Genomic DNA, 12378 nt, shown 5'->3' on the forward strand with positions numbered 1-12378 from the left:
TAATATCCTTGCTATATTTGACTGTAACTACCGTATACAGTCTCTTCTCTTAAACCGTATCATTTCTTAAGAGCTATGTTTCAAAATTATTTGGATTTTCAGCATAAACTAGTAGTCATGGATTATGTTAGGAATCAAATTGTCGAATTAATGGCTCCCTACAAATATGTTCTGTGATGAGGTATATAATGAAAGCTCTTTTGTCTACTAGGAACAATAGTAATAATAGCTAAAAAAAAAATAGTAATAATAGCTAATCATTATTATCATGTGTTACTGTTCTGAGAGCTTTAAGCTTATTAACTGAAATTGATTTAACCTTCATCACAACTCTGTGGGTAAGGTGCTATTATTATATCCAATTTGTAGATAAGAAAACTAAAAATGTGCTTTTAGAAAACTTATGAAAATATGCAATCCCTATAAAGATATGAAACTATAAAGAAACTGCAGAATAAATACTTAATATATATCTATATAAACAAACATATAAATGCTACCATATATAGCATACATAAGTTTTGTTAATTATTGAATCCAATAAATTTCAAATCTTTATTACATCTGAAAACAACTTGTAGGATAGATTTTTCTCACTTACAGGGATTCCTGAGTATATTCACTATGCTTGCTAAGACATCACAGCCAATTTTTAAACAAGCTATTCATTGCCAAATAACTCAAAAACAAAACTATAAAAATCTCTCAACATTCTTACAAAAAAAGAGACAGAGAGAAAGAATGAGAGAGAAAAATGTTGGGGAGTTTCCCAAAGGAAATGAAAAAAAGCTCAAACTGCCATAATTTGTGCACAAAACAGCTTAAGGAGCCCAGGAAGAGCTGAGGACTTGACATTCACCTTGTTCAAGTTCATTCTAAGTTTAAGATGCTCCAAAGAACCACAAAATAAGATTTGAAAGCTGATGATCCTGTTCTGCTCCCTGCTGGCTGTGTGACCCTGGACAAAGGCCTTAGCAGCCCTGTTCCTTATCATCAAGCAGGGCCATTGTAAAGACTATACAAGATGGCATATTGGAAAAATGCTTTGCCAACTATAAATTTCTACAGAAGATGTAGCTGTTAATCTTAGCTATACAGTTTTTCTCTTACTTGGGGAAAGACCATTAAAATTGTAACATATTTTTAAGAGAAATTTCGGGGGTTTTTTACCATTAAATAAATGCATTATCTGACAAAATGTTGTCAAGTATATATCTGCCCTTTCTATAAACGGCTAAGAATAATAATCCCATTGACTTTCTGTGAATGAGCATTTCTTCAATGCTGGAGGCTTATTTAAGTAGTTTCAGCATACTCCAAAACATTTGTTGTGCCAAACCAGATCTCATCAAGGCATCTTGGACACTATGGCAGCCACCAGCCTCTGGGTAAGGTGCTGCCAAAGACCTAAAAGCCAGATGTCCACTCTATTTTCTCAAAAGCCCAAATTCAGAAGCTGCCTGTTGGGCTGCCCTGGATTGTGTGAGAATGTCAGAGATTCTCTCTGCACTCAAGGCCTGGCCCTGAGCAGAAGAGATACAGAACTTCTTTTCTTGCATCTGATGAGATAACTCAATCTACCAGCCAGGTTTCCCTCAGCCTTAAAATTTTAAGGGGACTAAAGCAAGGAGCAACTACAGGCCCATCTTAACACAGAGGTCACAGGATGCAAAATAAGGAGAAGCAGAGAGAGAGAAGCATGGTGGAATCCAGCAATTATCCATCTATATGCCAATTAATTTCAACAAAATTCCTACCTGGCCTAGTAGATCCTCCAATATTGAGTGCAGTCAAATCTCTGTTCCCCCTTCTCTTAAACTGTCTCCCCATGCCAATACCTGTTTTCATGTGCTCATATGCATTATTTATAGAATTAATGTTTTCTACCTGGGAGAGATTGTGGCAGCGGTAGTTAGAGGGGAGAAAGATTAAGAAGAGGAAGTAGCAAAGGGTAAGGAATCTATTCTCTCTCTGCCTCTCACTCCTCCCCTCCATGATCCAAAGGAGGAAAGGGCAAAAAGTGGTGGAAGAGTCCAAGAAAGATCTGATACAGCAGAATCCAGAAAGCCAAATCCCCACTACTGGGGCACACTCCTAGATGCATATACAAATAATTCAGGGACCAGAATCCCACTTCCTCAAGGTTACTTTGTCTGTCCTTGTTGAACCACAGGAGCCAAGGAGTGAATTAATTATACTCCTTAGTTCATGGCACATCATTTTCTGTGGCTCCAAGAAAGGTCTCACTTATATTTTACTTTTGAATTCTGTCGCTGTTCCCTATTCCTGTTTCTATCTCCCTCTCCCACCACTGACCATGTTTCTAATGTTTGATGTCTATTTCTTTCCCTGGTCCAAACCTACTCTGTACCCACACCTCCTCCCAATCTCAGAATGAATTTCCAAAGGTCTTCTCCTATCCTTACATTTAATCACACCTATGTCAGCCTTGACACCCCAAATTATCTGCCCCTCTGTCTCTTCACTTGCTATTTTATCCCCATCATTCCCTGCTAATTTCATATTGCCGCAACTAAGTGCCTCCCTTCCTGGACTTGGGGCTGTGGCCCTCCAACAAGGACAACCCTGGCAGAAATGGCCTGGAACCTCCAGGGAGGACTCTGGCTCCCCAGAGTCTCCTGTCAGGGAACCTCTATCTATACATAACTTAAAAAACAACTCTGGGTAGCCTGGGTGGCTCAGCGGTTTAGCGCCACCTTCAGCCCAGGGCCTGATCCTGGAGACCCGGGATAGAGTCCCACATCGGGCTCCCTGCATGGAGCCTGCTTCTCCCTCTGCCTGTGTCTCTGCCTCTCTCTCTGTGTCTCTCATGAATAAATAAATAAAATCTTTTAAAAAAATAAAAAAACAACTCTTTTGGAGCTCTGATGATATGTCAACATAGTCCTAATTCAGAGCTAGGGAATAAAAATACTTTCATCAATGACACTGAGCTTTCCTTGAGGGGAATTTGGAAAGACCACAAGGAAAGAAACATCAGGCTATATCTGCTCTTTATCAATGATGGTCTGCTCTTCGGGATTTCCTAGGCAACCATAACACCCAGGCATTGACTAGCTCTCCAGAATGCAGACAGTAAATGCCCCCAACTCTTAAGAAAAATAATGAAAAAAAAATTATGCTTAAAACACCATAAAGGGGGATCCCTGGGTGGCGCAGCGGTTTGGCTCCTGCCTTTGGCCCAGGGCACGATCCTGGAGACCCGGGATCGAATCCCACGTCGGGCTCCCGGTGCATGGAGCCTGCTTCTCCCTCTGCCTATGTCTCTGCCTCTCTCTCTCTCTCTCTCTCTCTCTCTCTCTCTATCTCTGTGACTATCATAAATAAACTGAAACTTAAAAAAAAAAAAAAACACCATAAAGGGATTAAAAATGAACCATGGCCTACCAAACTAACAACACTCAGATTTGTACTAATTTGGGGGGCCTGTTGCTGCTCTGGGATTATACTGGGCCCTCCTGTATGTAGACTGAAGACTTCCTTACATGTCCAGGGAAATTCTGGTCACCCAGCAGACACATTGTTCTTGGTAGCATTTTCCACAGCAGGCACATCACAGAGATAGCTTGGCAAAATAGACTATTAATAATTGTGTCCTTTAAGAAAAAGTGTGTAACTTTGTGTAGTGACAGATGGTAACTAGAATTATTGTAGTGATCATTTCACAGTGTATACAAATGTCAAATCATTATGTTGCACACCTGAAACTAATATAATGTTGTATGTCAATTATACTTCCAAAAAAGTGTGTCCTTTATGAAAAAGGCTTCAAAATATGTAATACCTTGGAAATTCTTTGAAACTCATTTTAAATCTTCAATCTGGCAGTGTCAAGCAGACACAATGTGAAGCAGCATATGTTTTTAAGTATCTCACAGCTGTCATTTTAAAAGCTGTGTCGGCTTTAGTTCCACCAACATACTCATTTCCTGCAAATAAAGGGTGGAACAGACAAATACCCATATCTCTGCATTCAAAATGCAAGTGCTTGAGTATTATTCTTCACTTACATGTAGCACTTTTTATTTGCAAAAGGCTTTGCAAGCACCCTGGTTACTTACTCCATATGGTGATCCTGTGAATTACATTTTCTAAACTGACAGACAAGAGAACTGAAACAGATTATGTCATAGGGCAAATGGCCTGCACTCCTGTGTCCTGCAGCCCCATGCATTAGGATGAGATGGGGGAAATGATGATGAGCAGGGTATGTATGTTCAGAGACCTGAGAACCACGACTTCCTGTCTTGTTCCTGGGGAGACTGTTAGCTGATGACATCTCTCCCACTGGGCCATGTGAACGTAATGCTGGTCTACATGTTATGATTCTTTTCTCCAAAGATATTTAAAGTACTTTTCAGGTAATGACTCACAAATTACTTGAACATCTTTATGATACATGTCTATGGCAGATATTATCTCCATTTTAGCAATGAGGAAAAAAGCACAGAATCAAAAACAACTTAGAGCCTCTCCGGGTTCCCAGGCAGTTGATGTAGCACAGGACCTTGCATGTAAATTCAAAGAGGAGCTTGTTGACAGAAAAGACTTCAAATGGGATTACTACTTGCGACAAAACTAAGACATAAGTAGATGTTAAACCCGGAGCAGAGTCCATTGCATTGCTGATTCTCGATAAACATTAATTGACTGCAGTAACATAAGAATCTCTTTATTCTTTGCTTAGGAGCCCATCCCAGACCCATTTCGGTCATTTAAATTTCTTTCCAAGACCAATAAATTCTTACTGAAGTATTTTGTTCACCTCTATTCAGAAAATAGAAGCCCCTTTTGTTTCTCTGACAAAATTCAACCAAAAAAAAAGAAAACACTTTATAAAAGACACAGAAAAAAGAAATGGAGCATGTCTAGTTCCTGCGATGCATAATTAACCAGGTACCTCTTCATGTGTGTGTGCTTATTCATTTGACTTTCCAGCTCTCCCAGGGATCCAAATGTAAAATAGAGCACTTGGGAACAACTCCCAGATTTACAAGGCACCCTAGGGAATACAAGGTCTATAAACTGACACATTAGCCTCATCCGTAGCCGGGTGTGAAGTACTTATACTGACACAATATGGACCACAGTGTTCCTAATAATTTGGTATCAGTAACCAATATAGCATTGGCACTGAAATGTTCTTCATTTCCCTTAACTGCTTCCAGCCCATAGAAAAGCAAATGCAATTGAGTGGAAATTGCTTTTCAAGGAGTTGTGTCTGCACAAGAAATGTGAAGCTAGGGATTGAGAGTCCATCTCATCAAACCAGGCCCAACACTGAGCACTTTCTATTTGAAAATGTGACAAAGTTCATATGGTGGCTTCCTGTGTTGAATTTATATGATTTCCGTAGAATCATACTGAACAGTTTTTACAAGCCAGTAATCAGGAGTGCAAAAATATAGCCTTTGCTTTTCCTGTCACTGAGCTGAACTTCTATCTCAAGCTCCCAGGCTTCTTCTGTAGCAGGAAACTTAATCTTCCTAATTTAATTCAAATTATTAATTCTTCAGCCATTTCATAGATAAAATCAGACAAATTCAGGGTTTCACCCTTTCCCTTCCATTCCCTTGAAATGGCAGGGTGGTTCTGTGGGTTTGTGTGTGGCAGGCATTGGGGAGTGAGAATCCCTCCACCTGCTGGTCTTTGGTGATAGGCCTCTATTTCCAAGGTATATCCTGCCCTTGTGCAAGTGCACATTGCAGCTTCCAGCTTTGCCACCCCGCTCCTGCTTACATTGAACCCTTGTCACCAACCTCTCTCATCCATGCCCACAACCCTCTCAGGGACACTGAAAATTGCTGTGGACTCTTCTCTGGGCTTTGGGAGAATCAAAACTATCAGAAACTTTCTCACATAGACTGGCCAAGCTGCTGTCTCTGCTTTGCTGCTGCTTCAGTGCATTCATGAGGCTTGCTGCATACTCAGGCTTCCCCCAGGAAGGGAGGCACAGGTCATCCCTTCCTGAGGAGCCCTCCAAATCAAGCTGAGCTGTCTAATATGCTCACCCAGGGATTGATGACTGCTAAACAATGACTCCAGAGCCAGACTGCTAAATACAAACACTGGCTCTGACACTGTCACTTTGGGCATATCACTTAACCACTCTGTGCCTCAGTTTTTTCATTTGTAAAGTGGGATATATCTTATAAGGCTGATGAGAAGAGCAAGTGAATTTAAAAGACATTCCCTTAGAATAATGCTTGGTACAGAGTAAGTACCAGATGTGTTGGGTAATGTTATTGCTGTTAGTCCATGGTGGAGGCTAGGATAGGGCATCCCTGCTCCTAGAAACATATCAGCACACCCCACCCAGCCTTTCCAGAGAAAAACTAGCTATCACCTTCATGCTATCTATCCAAATCTATTGTCTATTGCATGAAATTTGTGCTCTGAATCCTTCAGTCTCTTAGCCTTCTGGCTCTCAAAATACCTTTTATCTTTCAAAAGCCTGGACTTCTGCAATTTAAATCTTTCACTCTACTGTAGATACCAAAAAACTATTGCACTACTGGAGGTTCAAACTCAAGAATTTGTCTTCTACACTTTTCTTTCCCCTAAGATAATAACCCTGTGCCCTGTGATCAAATGTATATGATGGAAAAACTGTAAGCTGAAAAGTTAGCATTTCCCTTATTTGAACTGCTAGTCTGATCAATTTGTGGGGTGAAAAATAACAAGGAGACTAGACTGGCCATGTCTATTCCATGCTTCGAATATTTCTGAGAATCATGAGAGCAGTTAAACTAGCCAAAGCAATATTTCACTAATTACTTGAGACAATTCATGGAAAAATTCATGGAAAAACAACAACAACATTAAATCAGGTGTTCTGTAGCCATATGCAACAACACAAAAACAATCCATACCACCATGACTCCACTGCTATCACTACTATTAGGACAAAGATGCTAATGGATTTACTGAAAAATTAAAATTAGTAATAATGTGTTCCCACAAGAGCTTTGTTCTGAGCATAAATGGCATCAATGCCTTGAGAACTAATGGTTATCTGATTTAAGAAGATCCTCTAGAAATGTGTTTAAAGCATGGATTTCCCATTGGGATTTTCATTTTAAGCTCTAAATATGTTTTTTGGTTACTGAACCAGATCCTCTGGCATTAAGTACATTCCCAGTGCATACTCAGAGATATATGGCCTCTTCCAGGCCACTAGAGCAATATTTGATGAGTTATGACCCAGGTTACAGGAGGACATTACTCACCCTGAGTCCATGAAAACATCTGTTTGGCTCCACAGGCTCTAAAGTTACAGCTTAAAGTAAAGTCTTCAAAAGCCTTTTTAAGAAACACCTAAATGACACCACCAGGCATTCTAAATCAACCCACATACATTTGAGCTTCAAGTGGTCAAACTGTGTGTGAAAAACAGATAACACCTTTTTCTCAACAGTTCTACTCTACCTCAATACAATGTTCTTCCACCTTCTGAACACCTCCATAACATGCTTTCAATATCAGCTTTTCAGGCACTAATGAATCCACAGCCTCAGCTCAGTGGTTACAACTGAGTTAAGTATGATAGATGAGAGTCAAGATCCTTGAGAATGCCTCAGGCAGGGAGCTTTTAAAATCACAGATTCATTTATGTATGTAAATGGAGCCTGTCCCATGTTTCTGTAAAACCACTAAACTATTGATCATTTTCATTGGCATCACTTTCATTCCAGCAGTCTCCGACTGATATTAAATGTATAATTAAATGACTGCCCAATTGTTTGGTTTCAGATAATGGTAATAGCTCACACTTACAGAGGGTTCATTATGGTCTACTCACCGTACTAAGCTGTTTATGAATATTATCCAATTTGGTCCTATAAACATTGCCATTTTACATAAGCCTCTTGAAAGTTTGGACACTTGTCTAAGGTCACACAACTCATGATCGTGTTAAAAATTAAAGCAAGCCTTGTGTGAAATAAGTCAATCGGAGAAAGACAAACATTATATGGTCTCATTCATTTGGGGAATATAAAAAATAGTGAAAGGGAATAAAGGGAAAGAAGAGAAAATGAGTGAAAATATCAGTGAGGGAGACAGAACATGAGAGACTCCTAACTCTGGGAAATGAACAAGGGGTGGTGGAAAGGGAGGTGGGCGGGGGATGGGGTGACTGGGTGATGGGCACTGAGGGGGGCACTTGATGGGATGAGCACTGGGTGTTATGCTATATGTTGGCAAATTGAACTCCAATAAAAAATATATTAAAAAAATTAAAGCAAGTCTTTACAAAATTCTTTTCTTTTAAAATTTTATTTATTTATTCTTGAGAGACAGAGAGATAGAGAGGAAGAGACACAGGCAGAGGGAGAAGCAGGCTCCATGCAGGGAGCCCAATGTGGGACTCAGTCCCAGGACTCCAGGATCATGCCCCCAGCTGAAAGGCAGATGCTTAACCACTGAGCCACCCTGGGGTCCCAAAATATGAATATCCTTATAAGACTGTAAAAATATTATAAGTAACCCTTACTTCTCAATTCTTACAAAAAAAAACTCATTTTAAAAGGTGAAGTCCCATTATATAAGCAATAAAACCTTAAAAACAAATTGAACAAGACATTTTGTCATAAAAACAGTTAATTTTGTACTAATAACTGCTTCTTAATAGCCCATGCTTAAAATAATCAGTTTTAGTTTCCCAAACTTAATTTGAACTGGGTAATTTTTTATTATACATGGTACTTGGATTAACTGTTGACTTACTGTTACTTTCATCCATTTTTCACTCTTTGATAATATTACATTTGAGTGGTAGTTCATTTTTACGCCATTAAAATGCAGAAACACTGTACATCCATATAAAATGTCACATATAGGGCCAGCCCCGGTGGCGCAGCGGTTTAGCGCCGCCTGCAGCCCAGGGCGTGATCCTGGAGACCCTGGATCGAGTCCCGCGTCAGGCTCTCTGCATGGAGCCTGCTTCCCCTTCTGCCTGTGTCTCTGCCTCTCTCTCTCTCTCTCTCTCTCTCTCTCTCTCTGTCTCTATGAATAATGAATAAATAAATAAAAAGTCTAAAAAAAATGTCACATATAGGGACGCCTGGGTGGCTCAGCGGTTGAGTACCTGCCTTCAGCTCAGGGCGTGATCCTGGAGACCCGGGATGGGGTCCCACATCGGGCTCCCTGCATGGAGCCTGCTTCTCCCTCTGCCTGTATCTCTGCCTCTCTCTGTCTCTCATGAATAAATAAATAAAATCTTTTTTAAAAAAAAAGTCACATATAATGTTGTAAAACCCTCCACAGCTTACATTTAGAGAGACACTTATAATAATTAATTTCATCATGGGGCAACTTTTATTACATGAATAGATCTAAATGATAGGGTTGCACTGAGGGATAAATTGGCATGGACAGGGCATAGACACTACATGATATAAGTGCAAAATAAAGTTTTTAGGAAAAACTTACAGGCAAAAAAGTAGTAGAGGTTATAAGCTTCATCCTCTTGCTATCTTGGAGGCTATCTTGGGTCATGCACAGCCCAGCCTGCCATGGAAAGTACACCAAAGGAAGGACACTGTACCTGTGCCACTTTGCATAATTACAGAGGCATTGAAAGGGGTCAGTAAAGATCTACATATCTACAAAATGATGGTAACTCAATGACAGATGAGATGGCCTGTTAGAAAGAGGAACTCACCTGGGGTGCCTGTGTGGCTCAGTCTGTTAAGAGACTGACTTTGATTTCAGCTCAGTTCAGGATCCCAGGGTTGTGGAGATCCAGCTAGCACCAAGCCCTGGGAGAAGCCACTGGTGGGGCTCCACAATTGGTTCCACCCCAGGTTCTGCATCATGCTCCATGCTCAGCAGTCTCCTTGAGATTCTTTCTCTCCTTCTCCCACTGCCCCTCCCCCTGCTCACACTCTGTAGATAGATGGATAGATAGATTAGATAGATAGATAGATAGATAGATAGATAGATAGATAGATAGATGATAATCTTTTTTAAATATTTTATTTATTTATTCATGAGAGACACAGAGATAGAGAGGCAGAGACACAGGCAGAGGGAGAAGCAGGCTCCATGCAGGAAGCCTGATGTGGGACTCCATCCCGGGACTCCAGGATAATGCCCTGAGCGGAAGGCGGTGCTAAACCGCTGAGCCACCCAGGCGTCCCAGATGAAATCTTTTTTAAAGAAAGAAAGAAAGAGAGTCTCACTTGAGTTCCATCTCTGGCAAAGCCTACTCTTCTGAGGGGCTGTCCTGGACCCCAGAGCTTACATCTGTGGGGCAGAAATGAACCTCCTAGAAGTCTCCGGAATTGTATATTTTCAGGATTTGAGCAAATATTTTTAGCATTTTAGTCTCAAATAGGAACAACTTCCAATATGTTAAAAGAACACGGTAGCCAACTTAAAGGGGCTCCCAATAGCCAGATCTGAGACAATTTGAGCAACAATGACAAAGAGAATATTATGTTATAACCCATGGACTGAAATAAAAGTCCAGAGTTCATAGTGATATAAATAAATTAAACACATACATACATACATAAAATGAAGAGCAATCTCTTCCATATAATAGCTTTTCAACTAACAAATATGGGATGAAGGAATCATGAAAATAGAAAATCTAGTTGGCAAACACCACAGTAATAATTGTTTCAGAAAAGAATCATTGACAAATGCTAAAATTTGTGAGTGAAAATTTTATGAGAGATAGGGTAATTACAGAATCTCAAAGTATTTATATTTCCATATGATTTGTATGATTTACAATGAGAATAAGAGTAACTTTTTGGAGAAACCTGACAGACCTCTCCTTCAACAAGTGATTAAAGTTAACATCATCAGTAATGGGGCAAGTGAATACTCTGTGCCTCGCAATATGATGCACTGAAAAGGATATGATATCATGTATCCATACGGTATTCTTGCCAAAAATGTATTATCTCAATTTAATCATGAGGAAAAATCAGAAAAAAGATAATTGAGTTACATTCTACAAAATAACAAGTCAATACCCTTCAAAAGTGTTCAAGTCAATAAAAGGCAAAAAGAAAAAGACCAAGGAACTAGAGGAAACATCACCAGAGCAACACTATTGGCCTTTCTTAATTCCTCTGCTGTTCCAAGACGAGGGCAGGCCCCCCTGAGGGTGGGAGGGAAGAATAGTGGCAGCCAGGTTGCTCTGTGCTGCCTGTGGCTAGGTGGTAAATCTGCTTAGTCCTAGACAAAAACATTAGCAAGACCTAGAGCTATATTCTCCAACCGCTTTATCAGTTATTAAGCTGACATTTTGCTCTCTATCAGGCTGATTCCTGGACTGTTCTCAATAGGTCTGAACCGAGACAGAAAAGAGATAGTGTTATTTATTAGTAGAGTGATCATACGCTTTACTATCCAAACTGAGACACTTCTGAGGAAGGAAGGCAACACTATTAATAATTACTCCAGGACTGCAGGCAAATGTGGGACTTGTCCCTGGCAAACTGGATGCATGATCACCCTATTTATTAGCCCAGTTTATACATGAGCTGAGACATTGAAAATTAGACAAAATGAAATTTAGGGTGAAAAGTAACACTCTGAAAATGCTGAGCTGGCCTAGGTAAAAGGTAAAAGATACCTTTTTTATTGTAAAATAAAACACAGATACAGAAAAACACAGAAGTGCATTGCTTAATGAGTACTATAAACACTCATGTAACTGTCATCTATGTCAAGAAATTGCCTTTTACCAACCACCACAATAGCTCATCCATAGGCCGTACCGCAATTACAGCCATCTCATTCCCTCCAAAAGTAACCTCTATCTTTCCTTATATAGTTATCACTACCTTATATTTCTTTTTGGTTTTAGACTCAATAATTTTTAAATGTCACTTAAATCTCTTTATCTACAGATTTTCCCCTCTGGTTCCCGCCCCCCCCTCACATTTTATCCAGTGGAAAAGTCATGCCATTGGCCTGGTTTCCCACAATCTGGGTGTTGCTGGCTGCACATTCATGGTACAGTTCAACATGTTCTTCTGTCTTCTATATGTTCTGCAAATGGTAGCCGGATCCAAACACTTGATCAGACTTAGACTCAATCCCTTTGTTAAGTCTCATATTGTTTCTTTTTTTGTGATGTTAGTAGCCATTGACACTCTCTGCCAAGATCCATTAATTCATTGGGAGCAGTCAAGTGGCGATATTCCACTTCATTTTATCTTCATTTATTAGCTAGAATATTTCTATAAACTGATGCATAATTCATCTATTTAGTTACCCAGTGTATCCACTGATATTTGTATAAGAAATACTTGATTCTTTCCATTTAAAAAAAGTTCTAAGATAATTAGTTCCTTGTCATCTTCCAAATATTATCAATAACTTTATATCACTATG

The 12378-nt window shown here is 39.7% G+C and overlaps 1 protein-coding gene across 10 annotated transcripts in view; it reads left to right on the forward strand.

Moving 5' to 3' along the window:
• The window catches only part of LOC144289018 (uncharacterized), a 52094-nt gene that overhangs the window by 29316 nt on the left and 10400 nt on the right, over positions 1 to 12378 (forward strand). For 3 of the 10 annotated variants that reach the window (XR_013357087.1, XR_013357088.1, XR_013357089.1), the window contains one exon: positions 821 to 1188. The exons of the other annotated variants lie outside the window; for them this stretch is intronic. The gene's annotated coding sequence lies outside the window, so the exon portion shown is untranslated. Of the gene's footprint in view, positions 1 to 820; positions 1189 to 12378 lie in introns of those variants that run through there. 10 annotated transcript variants of the gene reach the window in all.

Source organism: Canis aureus, chromosome 18, assembly GCF_053574225.1.
Source record: "Canis aureus isolate CA01 chromosome 18, VMU_Caureus_v.1.0, whole genome shotgun sequence".
Lineage (NCBI taxonomy): Eukaryota > Metazoa > Chordata > Mammalia > Carnivora > Canidae > Canis > Canis aureus.